The sequence below is a fragment of the Bison bison genome, unplaced genomic scaffold (genome assembly GCF_000754665.1).
Source record: "Bison bison bison isolate TAMUID 2011002044 unplaced genomic scaffold, Bison_UMD1.0 scf7180017864472, whole genome shotgun sequence".
Taxonomy (NCBI): domain Eukaryota; kingdom Metazoa; phylum Chordata; class Mammalia; order Artiodactyla; family Bovidae; genus Bison; species Bison bison.
Genome location: NW_011495033.1, coordinates 6,924,998 through 6,945,062, shown reverse-complemented (window position 1 = coordinate 6,945,062; position 20,065 = coordinate 6,924,998). Strand labels below are relative to the sequence as shown.

At 47.9% G+C, this 20,065-nt stretch overlaps 1 protein-coding gene across 1 annotated transcript in view; it reads left to right on the top strand.

Moving 5' to 3' along the window:
- The window catches only part of ASIC2 (acid-sensing (proton-gated) ion channel 2), a 1,220,326-nt gene that overhangs the window by 1,098,140 nt on the left and 102,121 nt on the right, over positions 1-20,065 (top strand). The window lies entirely within an intron of this gene.

The following is a 20,065-nucleotide window of genomic DNA, read 5'->3' as shown; positions in this document are numbered from 1 at the left end:
ATTTCCTTTAGGATGGACTGGTTGGATCTCCTTGCAGTCCAAGGGACTTTCAAGAGTCTTCTCCAGCACCACAGTTCAAAAGCATCAATTCTTTGGCACTCAGCCTTTTTTATGGTTCAATTCTCACATCCATATATGACTACTGGAGAAACCATAGCTTTGATTATACAGACCTTCCACACTGAGTCTCTCGGAGGAATAAAGGAGACATTGCCTGTAATTTCCTAACATTATGAGCTTGATATATGTTCTCTTGGCTTCTATATCCTTGGCAACCCCATACAATTCAGTGCCTGGTGTAGAGGAAATTGAATATTGACTGCACGAATGAATGAGTCCATCAGTCAATCAAGCACATAAGCAGAAGTTGGGGGCTCCCCTCCCCGCACCCCAGCTCCCTCTCTGTCGAATGAGCTGAGAGGGAGCTGTGAGTAGAGGGTTTGATCCATAACCAGCCTCTTCCCCTCTCCTGCATCCCAGAGGCTTCTCACAGTCCTTGCACTGATATCTCCCTGCTCTTGCACTTTCAACCTCCATTCAGCTTCTGGGTCCTTTTTCATTTCTTTCTCTTTGATGGCAGTGATGGGGGCAGGGCAGCTCTTCACCTCCATTCTAACCCCTGCCCTGAGACATCAATATAGACCTTACACAGCCTTTGTATTTCCCAAAGTCCCTCATGGTTTCCTGAAGGCATCACGGCAATAGTATTTTATTCTTGGGGCTGTGGAGGGACCATGGATCTGAGTTTGAATACTGGCCTCTGCTTATGGGCTTAAAGGCTTAAAGGACTAATTTGGGAATAATACTATGCTTATGGTAAAATGTCTTGTAATGTCTCAGAGCCTAAGTTTTCCATCCCTAAAAGAAGCATAGTAACACAGAGAACCACAATGAGGATTAAATATTATACATAACTGCCTATGTAGGCTGTCTCACATAATGCTTGGCCCTCGCCCAGCATCACAGTCTTCACATCTGGCCTGAACCACTTTTCCCATCTCAAGCTCTACTTCCTGCCCTCACCCCAGCCTCCTTCCAGCCCCGCCAGCGCACTCCCTGCTCCCAGAGTGCCCCAAACACCTCCCCATGCCTCTGTGCCTACGTGCCTCAGCGCGTGCTGTTTCCTCTGCCCTTCCCCACTTTGGGTGACCTGCATTTCTCCTCCTCCAGCCAGCCACAGTGCAGAACCATCCCTTCCACAGAGCCTTGTCAATCTCTCAGATCATAGCCTGTCCCTTGGCCCCACCCTGAGTCCCCCCAGAATATTCGACTGATCCCCCCGCCTCGTACCACATCCTTCCTTCTGCGATTGTCTATTGCAGCTGTTTGCTTACTCTCCAGTCTGCCCCCAAAGGGGTTATAGGGTCCTGAAGGTTAGGAACCTTACCTTATTCATCTCTGTATTAGTCCCCTACGTATGAACGTTTCAAGTTGCAAACTTTCAAAGATGTGAACGTGCGTTCCGTCAGTATCAGGCGCGAGTGAAACTGCAGCTTGCCCTCCATCTCCTATCGCTGATGATCCTTCAGCTCTGCCATCTCCCACCTCCTCTCCTTCCTGCAGTCAGTAACTCTTCTTGCCTGTTCACTTGATGCCAGTCCCTGGAAGCAAAGTGTTGTATATACCACTGTACTTTTTAAAGAACTACTATAAGAGAGAGTGGAATGTTTTCTTCATTTTTTGTTTGTTTTTTATGTATTATTTGTGTGAACAGTATTATAAACCTGTTATAGAACAGTACTATATAGCCGATTGTATTAGTTGGGTACCTAGGCTAACTTCGTAGGACTTACAAACAAATTGGACTTACCGAATGTGCTCTCAGAAGGGAACTCATTCATACGTGGAGGACTTACGGTAACTAACCTCAAAAACCTTGTGAAACAAGATAGGGCATGAGCAAATAAAATTACATTTCCAGCCTTGCTTTCTAGTTCCATCATCAGTGGACTAAGCCAACCCAGACCTGACTTGCAATCCATGCACAGAGACAAGCAGGACAACATACAATTTTTTTTTTGAATTGTAATACAGAGCCAAGCTCTAAAGAAAGGGGAACTCCAGGTACCAGAAATGAGAAATCCCTGGAACCAAGATGCCTGCTTTACGCCAGAATCCAGGAATAGCCACTTCTCCACAAAGAGGTCTGGAAAACTCCATCTACCTACCAAGGAAATGGATCTCTGTGGGGGCTCTCAGTGGCATGTGTGTGTGTGTGCACGTGTGTGTGCCTGTATACCAGTGTGTACGCATGTGTGCATGTGTGTGCTTGTGCTTTGCTCAATTCAGATAAAATCTCCTGAGTTCCTACTGTGTGCAGTCCGGCCCTTGGTCCCCTCCCTCTGCTGGACTGTGTGCATCCTAGGAGGGACGTATTCACTGCTGTTCTGAACACTTTCCCCATATTCTCACTTAACTGCATGGCAGCCTTGCAAGGTGGAGGGTATTACAAAGAAGAACTGAGGAAGGGAGATTAACTCCCAGGTCAGGGCAGAGTCAGCTTTCGAAAACAGACACTCTGAACCTTTGCATTTAGATGCCTTGGTACACAACCTCATGCCAGCAAGTAGATGTGCAAAAATGTTTATTGAATGAAAACTTGAATAAGTGGCCAGACGGGCTCTCGGAGCTGTTCAGGATTCTGCGGGCAGGGTGGGGTGGCACAGGCCCAGTCCAGGCATGAGGGCCCTGGGATCTAGCCCAGCTTTCTGTAAAGGGTGCCGATTTTATTTAATTTATTTATTTTTAAAGAGTGATTTTTTTTTTTTGGCTGCACTGGTTCCTCGTTGCTACGCAGGCTTTCCTCTCGTTGCAGTGAATGGGGGCTACTCGTCATTGTGGTGCGCCAGCCTCTCGTTGCAGTCCCTTCTCGTGTTGTGGAGCACAGACTCTAGGGCGAGCAGGCTTCAGCAGTTGAGGCGTATGGGCTCCAGAGCACAGGCTTAGTAGTTGTGCTGCATGGGCTAAGTTGCACGGGGGATCTTCCCAGACCAGGAATTGAACCAGCATCTCCTGCATTGGCAGGCAGATCCTTTGCCACTAAGCCACCAGGGAAGCCCCCTGGTGCCCATTCTAAATGAAATGGACTCCTCGGGCCTGCAGATGCTTGAGAGATGGTTATCTTGTCTCGAGATGATTGCATCAGGCCCCATTTCCTCCGAGGTGCTTCTCGGTTTTTTTCCCCTCCCTGTTGTGCATCTGGCTCTAATTCCTTTCCTGGGTCCCATTTGGTGGTTACCACTTATGTTCTCAAACGCGCCATTAGGCATCTGATGTATGGTGTGTTCAATGGGTGGCCACACTGGTGCTCCGAGCTGTTTGTGGAAATGCAGAGGCTACTGTCGACTGCAGCTGTCCACTGGCCTCTTGGGGGTCTATGAGCCCAGCTCGGGGAGGACAGACTGTCCCCCATCCTCACAGGTTCTCCAGGAACATGAGCCCCAGAGTGAACAGGTCTGACTAAAGCACCTGTCTCCACATTTAGCTCAAGCATCCGTTTGTTTGCCTGGAACCCATTTATCATCCCCCCGCCAACTATGTGCCAGGAGCTGGAGATAGTAAGATGAAAGTGCCTTACCTGCCCTGTGGGATTCACTGTGTGTGACTCCAGGCCCGATCAGGATGGGCTTAGCGTCTGGGGTGGGGTCACAGCTGCAGCCAAATGGGTCTGGGATCCCTGGGGGCTGCCAAGAGGCAACTGTGCCCTGGCAATGTGGACACACAGCTCTCCAGCACGGGGCATCTCTACAGCAACGTCAATGAACGGGGGTACCGTGGACACTCCTGGAAATGGCCTGGATCCCGACAGAATCCTGGAATGTCATCAGTGGAAGAGTTCTTGTAGATTTTTCCCCCTGCATTTTAAGTCAGGTTGACCCATTCAGACACCCCTCCCTCAGCCATCCCTAAAATGTGGCCTTAAGTGGTAGCTGATGAAGGCAACAGACCTTCAAGTCCATTCTCTTTTCCCCACCAGAGCCAGTCCTTACTTGGGCTCATCTTCCCGTTACAGGGCTTCCCTGATGGCTCAGTGATAAAGAACCCACCTGCCAATTCAGGAGATTCAGGTTCAGTCTATGGGTCTGCAAGATCCCCTAGAGAAGGAAATGACAACCCACTCTGGTATTCTTGCCTGGGAAATCCCACGGACGCAGGAGCCTGATGGGCTATAGTCCCTGGGGTCAAAAAGAGTCAGATACACAGATCCCACAACATAATGACTAAAACAACCACCACCTTATAAGTAGTAATAACCCTAATGAGCATGGCTGTCTAGATGCCAGGCACCCCAGGATTATTTAATCCTATGAGGTAGGTCTGATCTCCCATTTTCCAGATAAAAAGACTGAGGTAGAGTGCCTTACTCAGATTCACTCAGCTAGCAAGCCATGGCATATGGCTCAGAGCCTGAAAACTCAGACTGCTTTCCAAACCTGCAACTCTTCATCTTGACTTGGATCCTCTCTTCACTCCACACCCCTCTCCCCCCAAGTCTAGCAGCCTTCCTAGACACCTTGGGTATATTCCCGCCTCCACCCCCAGCATCTCCCACTGTCTGGAATGAGGGACTCTGGCTCCAGTTCATGGCTCTGGAGAGTCCAGCTCTCCTCCAGACCCTCAGCCCCCGTGGTACAGTCTTGACAATCCCCCTACCCAGGAGAAGGGTGAGGTTCCTGACCAAGGTTATTTGGTTCAGGCTCCTGCTCCTCGTTGTTGTTCAGTCACTCAGTCGTCTCCGACTCTTTGCAACCCCATGAACAGCAGCACACCAGGCTTCCCTGTCCTTCACTATCTCCCAGAGTTTGCTCAAACTCATGTCCATCGAGTCAGTGATGCCATCCAACCATCTCAACCTCTGTCATCACCTTCTCCTCCTGCCCTCAATCTTTCCCAGCATCAGGATCTTTTCCAGTGAGTCAGGTCTTTGCATCAGGTGGCCAAAGTAGTGGAGCTTCAGCTTCAGCATCAGTCCTTCCAATGAATATTCAGGATTGATTTTCTTTAGGATCGACTGGTTGGATCTCCTTGCAGTCCAAGGGACTCTCAAGAGTCTTCTCCAGCACCACAGTTCAAAAGCATCTGTTCTCCCGGACTGCCCTCCAATAGCCCAGTTTCTTAGAGGGTGGGGGGTGTTGAGGATACACAGCGAATTTGCAAAATACTTCTAGTGATATGGAGCTCACTGCCTCTCAACACAGCCCCATTGATTCACCTCTGCTCAATAATGAACATACACCAGCTTTTACTTATGAAAAAATTTAAACATATACAAAATCAACAGGAGTATACAATGAACCCTATGTGCCCACTATGCAAATCAAACAATATTGATACTTATATATTCTTGTTTCCTCTGTGCCTCTGCTCACCCCTCTCCCCCACTTTAGGACAATGATGATGATAATGATTTAACATTTCCTTTTGTTGTTGTACAATGTATGCATGTTGAAATGCACTGATCTTACCTGTATTGTTTTGACAAATAGATACACCTGTGTAACCCATAGCCTTATGATATAGAATATGTCCATCTCCCCAGAAAGATTACTGCCTGTATGTTAACTGGTAATTTCTTTCCTTATGTCCAACCCAGATCTTGACACTCTTCTCCATGGCAATGCAGAGTAAGTCTATTCTCTCTTCCAAATGATATCCCCTCAAATATTTACAGATAGCTATTGTGATCCTCCTTAAGCCTGCTCTTTTCCCTTCTAAACACTCCCAGTTCCTCCATTTAGTCTTTGTTCTCAGAAGATGAGAGAACCGGCTGCCTTGTTTTGATAAAAGGAAGCCTGATTTTCTCCTCACTGAATCTCTCTGCAGCCCATCCAACCTGGAGCCAGGAGGAAAGACAGAGGTCTTGCCCCTTTGCTAAAATTCCTGCTTTGAAGGGAGCTGGTTCATGGGGGGAGCCATACAGGAGTCCTCGCTTCATACAGGTTTTGATCAACTCCGCCGTGTGCAGATTTCTTTCTTTATAAGGCAAATTGCATCATTCTCTCTTAAGTTAATCATTCAACAAACTTCTACTGAGTACCTATGCTATGCTAGGCTTTGCATAGAGCTCTTGGATAAATAGTCTCAGAATTTGGGGATGGAGCGAAAAATAGACAAATAAATGGAAGTATTAATTTATTCGGCATTCATTGATTTCCTGCTAAGTCCCCAGAACTAGGAAGGACACAGGGAATATGGTAGCACAGAGGATGCTCAACGCTGCAGGACGGAGGCATTCACCCACCCAGCAACTTGCAGTGGAGGCAGCTGACAGCTCTCCCTAAAGCTTTGGTGGAATAGGGTTGTAGAATTTCAGGTGAATTTTGAGGACATAGCAAAGACTCATAGGCTTTCCAGGTAGTTTAGTGGTAAAGAATTCGCCTGCAATACAGGAGACATGGGTTCAATTCCTGGGTCAGGAAGATCCCCTAGGAGAGGAAATGGCAACCCACTCCAGTATTCTTGCCTAGAGAATCCCATGGACAGAGGAGACTGACAGGCTACACAGTCCATGGGGTCGGAAAAGAGTCAGGTCCAACTTAGCCACTAAACAACAAGAACGACAACAAAGACTCAAATCAGTGACACTCTCAGGCCATCCGGGAAAGCCTCAAGCCATCACTCCGCCCCTGCTTAGGAAGCAACTGGCACTCACAAGGTTTCATGCCCTGACTTGCAATGAGTCCAATTTATATTCAGGTACATTGGAGCATGCTCAGGTGCAAATCCTAGATTTTGCTCCGTTGCTGAGAAACAGCCTGGATTTCTTCCTGTCACTGTTGCCTAATAGGACACAGAAAGCCCAGGTTTCTCCATCAGACAGATGGGTGGAGGTCCTGGCTCCTCCTCCGACGTGCTGCATGACCTTGGGTGAGTCCTTTGGCTTGCCCCAGATTTTGTTTCTTCTTCTCTGACAATGGGAGTAGTAGGAGGGTTTCTGAGAGGGTTGAATGGAACGGTGCATTTAAGCACTTGGCGTGGCATCTGACCGGTAGCCAGCATTCCATCTCAATTATCCATCGAGAGAAGATCTGAAGCTATTATCTAAAAGCACTCACCAAACAGACGCTGACCTCCCTCCTTGCACCCCAGAAGACCAGAAGTTAACAGGGCTGGAGAGACAGAAAAGTCTATTAAGGAATTCACACTTGAGCCTCCAAACAGCTCTTCAGAACTCCCCATGGGCTGGCACAGCCATCATTTCATTTGGTCTCCAGGGCATCTCTGTGAAACAGGTACGGCCAGTCCACTTAACATCTGAGAAAGCAGAGTCACAGAACCAGAAGCTGGAAGTGCCTGGACTTCATTCCCATCTGACCTTGAGAGATATTATTATCCCCATTCTTCAGATAGAGGAATCAGAAGGTCAGAAAAAAATAAGTCACTGGCCCAAAGTCACATGGCTCAGGACAGGCAGATCTGGGAACATGACCTGGGTCTGTCTCAGTAAAAATAAATAAATAAATAAAAGCCTCTGACTTTTTACGGCTCTGTGATGCCTCTGCAAGTAACTCACCCTTTCTGAGTTACTTCATCTGAAGAAACTCACAGTCTCTTCATCTGTAAATAAGACAATAGTGTCTATTTTGCAAGCTTGTAAGAACAGGCTGTCGTGCCACTTTCATCATGGATGTCTTTCTTCCTGTCTTCATCTGACTTTGTCTGGAACAGGGCCCAGACTAGGGTGTACAAGTTGGATACCCAGGTGCAAAATTTAAAGAGGCACTCACCACTCTCAATCCCAAGAATTGAATACCTCCTAAAATTCTGTGCCTTGGCACCTCACCTTTCCCATCCTAATCTAGGCTCTGGTTTGGAGGTAAGGAGATGTGATGGGGCTCTTGTGGTGGAGGAGTGCAGAAAGGATGGGAAAGGCCTGAGTAGGTCATGCTGATGTCAGAGCAGTAGCTGACAGGCTTTCCTGGTGGGTCCAGTGGCTAAGGCTCCAAGTTCCTGATGCGGGGGCCTAGGTTCGATCCCTGATCAGAGAACTAGATCCCACATGCTGCAAGCAAAACCAAAGATCTCGTGCCTCAACTAAGCCCCAGCACAGCCAAATAAATAATTGTTTTAAGTCACCCATAAAAAGTAATACAGTAGCTGGAAACCAGCCCTCTGCAAATGCACACAGGCTCAACAGGACTGAAGGGTTACAGTAAATACTACACAAGTGGACCTTGCATCCCGTTCATTGTCCCTCAAGAGCTGCATCCTGTAAATTATGTGCGGGAGTCAGTGATGGCCTTACAGCGGCTCTGTCTCCTTGACGGCCTGAAGCGGTTTTTTCCTCCATTTCTACCTGGGCAACTGAGGAGAGTGTCCGTGTCTTATTTATCTCTGTATTCCCAGGATCTTGCAGAGTATTTGACACATGATAGTAGTTCATTAGATGTTGAAAGAACAAAAGAACACTTTGTCTTTCATTTTGAAAGCCCCTAATCATCTCAGGCCCTTTGATCCTTCAATCCTAAGTCAAGGAACTGTGGTACCGTGAAAATTATTCCCAGTCGCCTGGGAGTCGAGTCCACCAATCTGAGACAGAAAAGCAAAGGGATGGTCAAGAAACATTAGCCCAATTTGAAAAACTTATGAATGGCAAAATTGGTACTTGGTTCCAAAGCTTATCGGAGAAGGCAATGGCACCCCACTCCAGTACTCTTGCCTGGAGAATCCAGGGACGGTGGAACCTGGTGGGCTGACATCTCTGGGGTCGCACAGAGTCGGACACGACTGAAGCGACTTAGTAGTAGCAGTAGCAGCAGCAGTCCAAAGCTTATATGTGCTCTACCAGAGTGCAGAGCGGCAAGTCTAAGCAATTTTCAACACTTTATTTATTTCTGACTGTGCTGGGTCTTTGTGGCTGTGCATGGGCTTTCTCTAGTTGCAGTGAGCAGGGGCTACTCTTCGTTGTGGTACGAGGGCATCTCTTGTTGCAGGGCGCAGTCTCTAGGGTACATGGGTTCAGTAGTCAAGTACACAGGCTTAGCTGCCCCCAGTCATGTGTGGGATCTTCCCAGACCAGGGATCAAACCCATATCCCCCTGCATTGGCAGGTGAATTCTTAACCACTGGACTTAACCAGGGAAGTCCAGCAATTTTTTTTTAGTATACAAAGTCCTACTTCTGCCTCTGTCACCAACTACAGTCCCTTCTGCCTAAGCCCCCAGAACTGTGCCCCTCAAGTTGCCCTCCAAGCCTGCCCCAACTATCAGGCATTGCCTCTTATTACAGAAATGCTGTCACCATCAGCAGTACATTCTTCCAGCACAAGAAGGGCAAATAGGATTCAACTCATTTGCCACCTCCAACAGTGGCAGCCAGAATTATTCGGCTTAAAAAAAAAAAAAACTGTGAGACTCAGAGGGAAAGAGTGCTGTGATCCATTAGTTATGTCTGCTATGGACCTAGGAAGGAGCATGGTATCATGCATGCTGTATATCTTCCAGCCAGGTCTTAATTCCACACGTTGGGAAAGCAATCTCACTGAACTGCCTCAAACCCTCTGCACTTGTGAATCTGCGATGCCTTTGAACATTCATAATGCAAGCTTTGCTATGGAAATTACATGCTGCTCAACCTCCTGGAGAAGGCAATGGCACCCCACTCCAGTACTCTTGCCTGGAAAATCCCATGGATGGAGGAGCCTGGTGGGCTGCAGTCCATGGGGTCACTACAAGTCGGACACGACTAAGCGACTTCACTTTCACTTTTCACTTTCATGCATTGGAAAAGGAAATGGCAACCCACTCCAGTGTTCTTGTCTGGAGAATCCCAGGGATGGGGGAGCCTGGTGGGCTGCCGTCTATGGGGTCGCACAGAGTCGGACACGACTGAAGCAACTTAGGCAGCAGCAGCAGCAGCAGCAACCTCCATGACCAGTGAGGGGAAAAAACTAGAAGAGAGTGACATTCTCTGAGCAGTTCCTGGAGAAGGTGAAATATGTTTTTAATGAGAAAATATGAAATCAGAAAGAATGTGGTATGAGGATTTTTGTGCCATGTGGGTTGTTACCTATTTGACCTTTTCTTGATCAGCTTTTAGAATCAGCCTGCCTTGGGACTGTTTTCAGCCCTAGCATTAATTGGAACATCTGCTTTTCTTCCGTAAACATCATAAACCATCATTTGGTTTTCACCCATGCATCGTTTCTGTGCAACCCTGTAGAATAATGTGAAATTAACTAGGAACACAATAGAACACATTTCTGATCCCTACCTTTTTCCTCCCCCCATCCCACACCTGCTTCAGAAGATGAGTAGTGAGGCAGCTGCAAGGAACAACCCGTGTCTTATCTCAGGGTGGATCACACAGGTAGAAAACGCAATGGGATGGGAAGCCCACACAAGCCCCCGGGATAGAGGCTGGAAAAGTGGGGGAAAGGTGAAATTCAGCTGAGCAGAAATACCCAGCTGGGGTGATACAAACTTCCTATAGAGGAATACCCTAGCAATGTTCCATCTGGGCATGGCCACAGGGAAACCAAGTGGGCATATATTCCTGTAAGTCCAGTAGGCAGCAGTCAGAAGTGGGCACAGGGCTGTAGTCACAGGATCAGGCAAGCAGTTGTAAAAAGAACTTGTAATATGGACCAGGAACCCAAAAATCACATCATGTAAGAGCTGAGATTTCAGAACTCAGGAGCAGAACCCATACATTATCTTAACTAATGTTACTGAGTGAGTACTCTGTCAGGTACTTCGCGTCCATTCTCTTGTAAGTAATCAGAACATAGACTAAGGTGTGCCTCGCCCCGAGGCTCTGCACCCCGAAAGAACCAAAGGTGCAGAACTCGGGGCTACTTCCAGTGCATCTGGGCAGCTGCACCTTGAACACACCCTGCCTTCAGAAGGTTCTGCGTGGGAACTGGCATGGGCTGGGGCAGCAGGGATCATGTCAGCCGGGTTAAGAAGGAGGGAATGGAGGCAGGAGATGGACACGGTGATGGGCTGTGGACAGTTTGTGCTCACTCTTTCTCCTTCACTTTTTCTGCACTTCTGCCCTCCCTCAAGGCAGGGAAGCCCTCCTGGGTCCTGCTCCCCATATCTGATGACAGCCAAGTGGATGGTCTTCACAGTCAGCCATGGCTCCCTAGGAATGTGCTCTTTCTATTAACCCCTTGCCTTGGCCCCATATCCCCAGGGTTGGGCTTGGTGACCTGCTGGCAGTGGACAGATCAGAAAGCCAGGCTTGGGGGATTGGCGGGGTCCTGGGAGACTGACACTGGTTTCCTTGGAGAGAACAAGATGCCAGCTCCTCCGAGTCACTGCTTGTGTGTCCTGGTGATTATCAACTGGCTAACAGCTAAGCTCCACTCTTCATTGTGCACGGTGTCTGGCACATAGTAGGTGTTCAGCTGGGATAATCTGACTCCAAGGTCTGTCCTTCCTGCCTGTCTCTTAGTAGAGCCCATTGTTGTCTGTCTAAGGGGTGGGAACAGAAGGGAGCTGGAGTGAAGGGCTGGTAGGTAGGGCTCAGCAGACATCACTGGCCTCCCTGACATCAGCATGCCCCTGTTAAGACCAGGAGCCAGCCTAAGCGATCTGTCTCAGCCTGCTAAATACTGCTGGGGTCAGCAGCCCTGCCTCTAGAGAGAATTCTGTATCAGCCCCCCCAATCCTCCCATCCCTACCCACCAGACGGCTTCTTTCTATGCACTCCACACAGAATCACTCTGCAGGACCACCTTCCCTACTAGGTGGTCCCTAAAGAATCTGCAGTCTAAGCTGCAGATTCTTCTCTGCATCCCCAACACCTGGGGCAGTGCTAGAACACAAGAGATATTCTGTAGAGTTCACTAGGCAACTGAATGGATGAGCCACAAATGTGGTCCCAGATGGAACAACATCTCAGATTCCATTTCTACAGGCAAATAACAATGCTTTCACCTCCCCTGCCCCTACAGGGCTTAGCCATGATACTGACCACAGGCAAGAAAGTTCTCTGCCTGGGCTGAAAACTTTTTTTTTCTGCATAGAGTAATTTCAGATTCATAATGACCTTTTTGATCTTTACAAGAATTCTATTGGAAGTTACTCTTACCAGCATTTCCAGGATGAGGGATCAAAATTCAAAAAGATGAAATGACTTCCCTAAATCAGGGCAGAGCCAGCATTGGAAGCTGAGGCTGTCTGGTTCCCAGTTCCATGCTTGAGTCTTTTCTTGCATCCAGACACCTGCCCATTAAGTGCCTACTGTGTGCCAGGCATGGGGCCAGGCACTGAGATGCCAGGGGTGAAAAGGACACAGCCCTTACTTCTCACAGGAGACAGACAGTGGAGGACCCAGCAGAAAGAGCAACCAGCCTGTCCTGAAGTCTCCCTGGAAACCTTCATCACCCAGACTCCCCTCCCCGCACCAGCCAAGCTGGTCCACCTTGAAAGGCTTCTAGCTGCCCTCAGCCCATTTCATAACCCCAAGTCAGGCCCAATTTGGGACGTTCACATGAGGGCTCAGGAGGGATTCATCTGTGAAGGTCTGGAATTTCAAATGACCCTCCTGGCGCCTTCAAGTGGCCCCTCTGCCTCTGTGAGCCGTTCCCCAGGGGAACATTTGCTCACAAAACGTGTGACTTGGAGAGTGCTCAGAGTCACCCTTGCTCCCCTCTGTGCTGTTTTCCCAGCTGACAGATTGGCAGTCACCTGATGCTCTTTTCTTCTGCATGGGGCTTACACATCTCTTCCAGTGCGGTCTAAAACTCTCTGGACAGTTGCCCAGCAGAAAAGCCCCAGGCTGTGTTTCAGGCTTGGAGGAAGGAGACAGGAGCGCTTCTTAGTGAAGCCAACACAGCATATGTCACATCTCTGCATAGAGGGGCACGGACTCAGTGGAGGGGAGGGGTGTTGCAGTACCATATTATATGCTCAAATGATGCTATGGGTTCCTTTAGCGACCCATGAATATAAAGGGAAAAATCAGGTGAATCTCTCTCTAGCTGGAGGATCTTGGATAAGGATTTAGCCTCGCCAAGCCTTGATTTCTCATCTACAAATTGGGAAGAATACCATCTACATCGGTGGGCTCTGTGAGCCCTGAAAGACAGAAGGTCTACAGGGGACTTCCCTGGTGTCCAGTGATTAAAGAGCCCCTGCTCCCAAAGCAGGGGCCCTGGTCAGGGAACTAGATCCCACGTGCTGCAAGACCTCACACGCCACAAGGAAGATTGAAGATCCTGCATGCTACAACTAGGACCCAGTGCAGCCAAAGTATTTAATTAATTGGTTAAATTATTATTCAGAAAGATAGAAGGAGTATAAAGCAATCAGCACAGTGCCTGCCTCGTGGTAATGCCCAGTGACTGGATGTTCTTCTCTCCTTTCTGAAAAGGAACCCAAAGATGAATGATATTAATGACGTCCTAAAAGATACTGTGGCCTCTTGGTTGGGATGCAGGGACAAGTGGTGGCCAAGGGGCTGCATTCCCCTCATCTCCTTGGTTCCCAAGGACTCCACAGCCACATGGAGGTGCTTTCCTGGGTACTTGTTGAAGTCACCTTTTAAATCTCCCTATGGGGTAAAAGCACAGTCACACATCTGTCCTTGGAACATAATAGGCAGTCAAAAATTCCTGTTGCAAAAAAAAAAAAAAAATTCCTGTTGCAGGAAGAGATGAGTGAATAAGCATTTTTCCTAATAAGATGCAGGCCTCGCCTTCCAGGAGCTGACCATCTATAGCCCCCTCCTCATGCATGCATCCCTCTGCCATATTTAATTCTCAAACGTGTTGATTGATGACAACTTCAGAAAACAAATGGAAACCACCCCCCACTGAAACTCTCATACAGTGCTAATGGGAATATAAAACTATACAACCATTTTGGAAACAACTTGGCCACTTCTTAAATAGTTACAGACACACTTACGATGATATGATTCAGCCATTCAATTCCTATGCACTTACTTAAGAGAAATGAAAACTTATCCGTACAAAGACTGATCTATACCTGCTATAGTAGTAGCTTTATTTGTAATAGCCAACCTAATGTCTATCAATAGTTGAATGAATAAATCCTGGTATAGCTGTGCAGTGGAATACTACACAGCAATGAAAAGGGTTGAATTACTGATAACCTTCCACCCCTCCTTCCAGGAAAATAAAACAAAAAGCAGCTTCATTTTGTTTACTGAAAGCCTGGTAACCTATTTAACAGACTGTTTTCCTCCCTCTGTGCAAAATGTGTTAAAGCAGGGTCCTCAACCTCTGGAATCTAATGCATGATGTTCTGAGGTGGAGCTAATGTAATAATAATAGAAATAAAGTGTACAATAAATGTAAGGCACTTGAATCATCCAGAAACCATGCACTCCCCTGGTTCCTGGAAAAGTTATCTTCCACAAAACTGGTCCCCAGTGCCAAAAATGTTGAGGACCGCTGTGTTAGGAGATTTTGATAGAGAAAGCCAGAGCAAACAAAACAGTGGGTTTTAACATGTCCATTATTTTGAAAACAGCCAAACGAGAAATTTCAGCAAATCACTGGAAGGAAAGTTCATTCAACTCAGCGGAGGGGAAAGGCTGAGTTTTAGAGGAGGTTTGGAGCAATAGGATTTCACTTCGTTCAAGCATAATAAGCAAGAAGAGACAAGGAAGCCACTGCCTCAGAAAAGCCCTAAAGGTCAGGATTAATGAAGGCTTGGAAGGTTTGAAGCTTACAGGCCCAGTCGTGTGCTGGTAAGTGGATATTTCTACAGTCCTTAAGGGAGCTTATACATAATTTATTTTCTTAAGTAGGTCCATGTGTAGAAATGTTGTTTGCACTACTAATTGGGCCAGAAAACTGTGTCTTCAGGGATATCTTCTGTCCCTAACCTTTTCCATTGTGCATTTCCTGGACTCTGAGGCAGGCTGCCCCAACAGGTCACGCTGGGCCTGGATGCTGGTACCCAGGCCAGCAGGCATTGCTAATCTTTTTTATTCCTGGATGCAGGGCCCCAGGAAGGGGAGCTTAGCCATCATCTCCAACCCCCATCATGCACAAACAGAAGGTTTTAGAGGAAGAGCACAGACCCAAACCCAGGTCAGGTCTCAACTCTGGCCCCGAACTAGCTGTGTGACCCAGGGCAGGACACTCTACCTCTCTGAGCCTTAGACTCTCCACGGACAAGATGAGACATTTGGGCAAGAAGATTTTTTTATATTTATTTGTTTATTTGGCTGTGATGGGTCTTAGTTGTGGCACATGGGATCCTCACTGCATCATGAGGAACCTTTGGTTGTGGCGAGCAGACTCTCTAATTGTGGCCTGAGGGCTTCATTAGTTGCCCGGCTCAGGTTTAGTTGCCCCACAGCATGTAGGATCTTAGTTCCCCAATCAGGGATCAAACTCGTGTCCCCCGCATTGGCAGGAGGATTCTTAACCCCTGGACCACCAGGGAAGTCCCCAAGAAGATCTGTGGTGCCTGCACTTTCCTGAGATTCTCCTGACTCTGAGATATAACCTCCGCCGCCCACCCCCCCACCATTACCAAGCTCAAGACCCCTAGTGTTAGCAAGGCACCAATTTTATCAGTCTGCCGGGAACAGAGTAGCTGTAGCTACGAGGAAGCAGCGGCAAAGAACACAGGCAATGGAGTGAGGCAAAGATGACTTACACCCTGGATTCTCTACTTACCAGCTCTGTGACCTGGCTCAGCCTCTCTGGGCCTCAGTTTCCTTATCTGTAAGATGGGAGTGATAAGACCAAACTCATAAGGCTGCTGCAAAAAATTAATGACAGCAGATAGAATGTGAATGGTGCTCCAGAGAGGTCAGCCAAGCCAGTCGTGACCTCAGGGCTGTTCTAAGAGCTACTGGAAGGCACAAGACCCTCTCCCCATCCCCACATCCAGATTTCTTGGCTTTAGATTGTGCCAAATATGAACAATTTATGCCAAAACACTGAATAACTTAGAAGAAGTGGACTGGTTTCTAAAAACACACAGCCCACCAAAACTGAATCAAGAAGAAATAAATAATTTGAACAGACCAATCACTAGAAGTGAAATAGAATCTGTAATTAAAAAAAAAAAAAAAAAACACCTCCCTGCAAACAAAAGTCCAGGGCCAGACAGCTTCACTGGGGAATTCTGCCAAACATACAAATAAGAACTTATACTGATCCCATTTCAAAATCTTTGTTTAATATTTATCTTTATTTATTTATTTGGCTGTGCCAGGTCTTAGGTGTGGTGCTCGGGATCTTCCATCTTCATTGCAGCATGCAGGATATCTAGCTGCAGCATGCAGGATCTCTAGCTGCAGCATGCAGGATCTTTTCGCTGTAGCATGCCAACTCTTAGTTGTGTCTAGTTCCCTGACCAGGGATTGAATCTGGGCTCCCTGCATTGAAAGCTCAGAGTCTCAGCCACTGGACCATCAGGGAAGTCCCTCAAACTCTTCCAGAAGACTGAATAGGAGGGATCACCCCCAAAGTCATTCAATGAAGCCACCATCACCCTGATACCAAAATGAGACAAAGACACTACCAAGAGAAGAAGAGTACAGGCTAAAACGTGCAAACTTCAGACTATGGTGGCTGTCCACTGCACCAGTGACTGGTTGCAATTCCGTCCAAAAGTAGATTTCAAAGTGGATTGTGTGCATCAAAGCATTGCCCTCTCTTACAGAACTCTGTGGCCCCAGTAATTTCATCGGCTGCCCTGGGCTTTTAACAACAGGCTTAACATTCTTAAGGAATAAGTAGTCAGTGGCACACGGTGGTCTCCATCCCCTGTAACTACTTCAAAATGAGCTTGATGGGACTTGCCTGGGGTCCAGTTGTTAAAAATCCACATTCCAATGCAGCAGACACAGGTTTGATCTCTGGTCAAGGAACTAAGATCCACATGCCTGGGGACAACTAAGCCCAACATGCCACAACTAGAGAGCCTGACAGCTACAATGAAGACCCAATGCAGCAAAGAGAGAGAGAGAGATGAGCTTAGTATTACTGAAACACAGAGAAGACAGGACCCCTCAACACCTCCCATTCTTCAGTTCATCACTGACCTCCCCCCATAACTCAAATAACTTCTCTCACTTCTGCTGAAAAGGACCTAGTATGGATTCATACCTCTTAAAGATGCCTATTATGTAATCTTCCAAACAAATCCACTTGCATGCCCTCATTTAGATGTTACAACCACGTGGCAAGGTTATCTTGCTCAATTTGCAAACACAAAAACTGACATTGGAAAAAGATGTCATGTTCAAGGCCACAGACTTGACAAATAATGAGCAAGGTGCTCTGATGCCTTTCTGTCTGACTCAAAATCTCAGGGTTCCTCCCTTGGAACTTCCTTGGTGGTAGAGTCAAACCCATGAGTCCCAGCTCTACTACCTACCTCTTCACTAAGCCTCAGTCTTCCCAACTGTAAAATGGGCATGTGATAATAAGATGCCTTCCCATCAAGGTAGTCGGGACCATAATTAGGAAAAAGACAGTTCCTCTGAAAATGCCAAGCAGGGGCCAGCACAGAGTAGAGGCTCAGGAATTTTTAGTCTCCTTCCCTCCAACTTCTTGGGGCCATTGAGAAAGTTGAAGCTGTACACGTGTCATCTCTCAACTGCAACATGCAGTGAGCAATGAAAATGATGGTCTTGGGGTCCATCTTTATCTCAGGCTTCCCCCCAGCCCCCACCCCTGTCACTCCTGCAGATCCAGGTTTGATATGTGCACCATTAATTCTTACAAAAGGATTCAACTAAGAGCTATTCTTGATTCTTAGCAACCTTGCAAATTCAGCCCTGCCATCCCAGATGAGGCTGTCAGCGCTTACCAGGAGAGCAGAGAAGTGCCTCGGAGAATGGCAGGTCTGAAGAAGCAGCGAGCTCTGGCCTGACAGTCTAGACTTAAATAAATTGTCTTTTGTGGCTGGGGGCGATAAGGCCTACGTTTGAAGCGCCGGTTACTCTTACACGTCATTATGCACAGCAACGGGGAAGGAGAGTGGCATCTTGTCCTGAGTTTCTAGCAAAACTGCGCTGTGGGTAAATAGCTCTCAGCCTTTGATGTTGAGCAAAGAGGAAAATGATCCTCTCCGAGAAGCTAGAACTGAGACAGGAGTGGCAGGCTGAGGCGGTGCAGGCAGGGAGGCCAGCGGAGAAGTGCGGTCCGTGTGCACCTGCCTGGCTCTGAGCCCCTTCTTCTGCCCCCATGAAGGTAAACTGTCTCTCCTCTAATACCCTCGAGGAAAAGCAAGCAAAAACACTTAGGAACAATTAAGCAGGAAGCTAAGAAGACCAGAGCAAAGAAAGGGAGGGGAGGGGAGTGAAACAAGATATCAGGTGTGAGTTCCTGCCGTAACTAGCAAGGAGGGCCAACACTTAAGGGCGCCTCCCAGAGGTGGGCGAGGGAATGGGAGTAGCAACCCCTTGAAGCCCATTCATTCATTCATTCATCCAGCAAGACAGACCCAGCCCCTACTCTCTCCAACAAACAGTCCTATAAATCACCATCTAGTTATATACTTTGATATGCATGAAAAAGCAGCAGTCCCCAACCATTTTGGCACAAGGGACCGGTTTCATGGAAGACAATTTTCCCACGGACTGGGGTCGACACGGGGTGGGGTTGGGGGTGTGGGGGGTTGTATAGGGATGTTTTCAAGATGATTCAAACGTATTACATGTATTATGCCCCACTGATCTGATCTGACAGGCGGCGGACCTCGGGTGGTAAAGCAAGGGCGGGAGGGAGTGCATGCTAATTCGCTTCAGTTGCGTCTGACTCTTTGGGACCCCATGGACTGTAGCCCGCCAGGCTCTGTCAATGGGATTCTCCAGGCAAGAACACTGGAGTGGGTTGCCATGCCCTCCTCCAGGCGATCTTCCCAACCCAGGGATCGAGTGCACCTCTTACATCGCCTGCATTGGCAGGCGGGTTCTTTACCACTAGTGCCACCTGGGAAGCCCAAGGGGTGGGGAGTGGCTGTAAATACAGATGAAACTTCCATCTCACCACTCACCTCCTATCGTGCAGCCGGGTTCCTAACAGGTCATGGACCAGTACCGGTCCATGGCCAGGGTGCTGGGGACCCTAGCTACAAAGGGAAATACTGGGAGTGCAGGGCTTGTGCCTCTTTACAATCTCCATAAGCCTTGCCTGTAGTAGGAGCTCATGCATATGATTATTGATTGGCTGATGGAAAAGGCAAGGCAGAGAGGAGGAGTATAGGGCTCAGAAACACCCCAGTGACAACGACAACATGCCCCAAAAGATGTTTTGAATCTCAGCTTTTCTACTTAATAGCTGTGTGACCTTGGGCAAGTTGCTTAACCTCTCTGGGCTGTGGTTTTGTCCTTTGCGCAGTGGAAACAACAATACCCACCTGTGGTTACTGTTGCGTGTGATAGCTGCCCTGATGAAGGAGCAAAGGGGGAATGTGAGGAGGGATGTTATACAACTTGGTCCATGAGCTTGGGACGGCTTCCTGGAGGAGGCGATGCATCGATCCAGTCTTGGAGAATGGGCAGAGGTTGCCCAGGCAGAAAAAGGAACAAGAGCTGTTACAGGTAGTGGAAGCAGCAACTAGAAAGCCACAAGTAGGCGAACCAGCAGGGCACATCCAGAGGTGTGAGAGTTGTTTAATGTAGCTCCACTCACTCATTTATTCATTCACTTGTCCATTTGACATATATTTCTGGAATACCCCCAGGTGCCAGGCCCTGTGCTAGCCACCAGGGTTAGATTCCTCAGTGCACATGCAGAGGTAACCACCGAACCCATGAGCTTATCTTCCAGTGAATTCCCATGGACTCAGATGGGAAGAGGAGGATGAAGCAGACAGAGAGAGCATCATAGAAGGCTGGGTGTGGAAGGGTGGCCCTGGAGCTTACTCTCAGGGGGATGGGCAGCCCTGATGGATTTTAACCACAGGATTAATATAATCAGGTTTGCATTTCTGAAGGAGTGCACCACGATTCACTTAAAGGATGGGCTGGAGAAGGTTGTCTGGAATCCAGCAGTCTAGCTAAGAAACTGCAGCAGCCCAAGCAAGAAATGACAGAGGTCATTAAGTTAAAGCCGTGCGGAAGAGAGAAGGCAGAAAGTCAAGTTGGATGCAGAGATAGTGTTGACGGGCCCTGCTGGTTG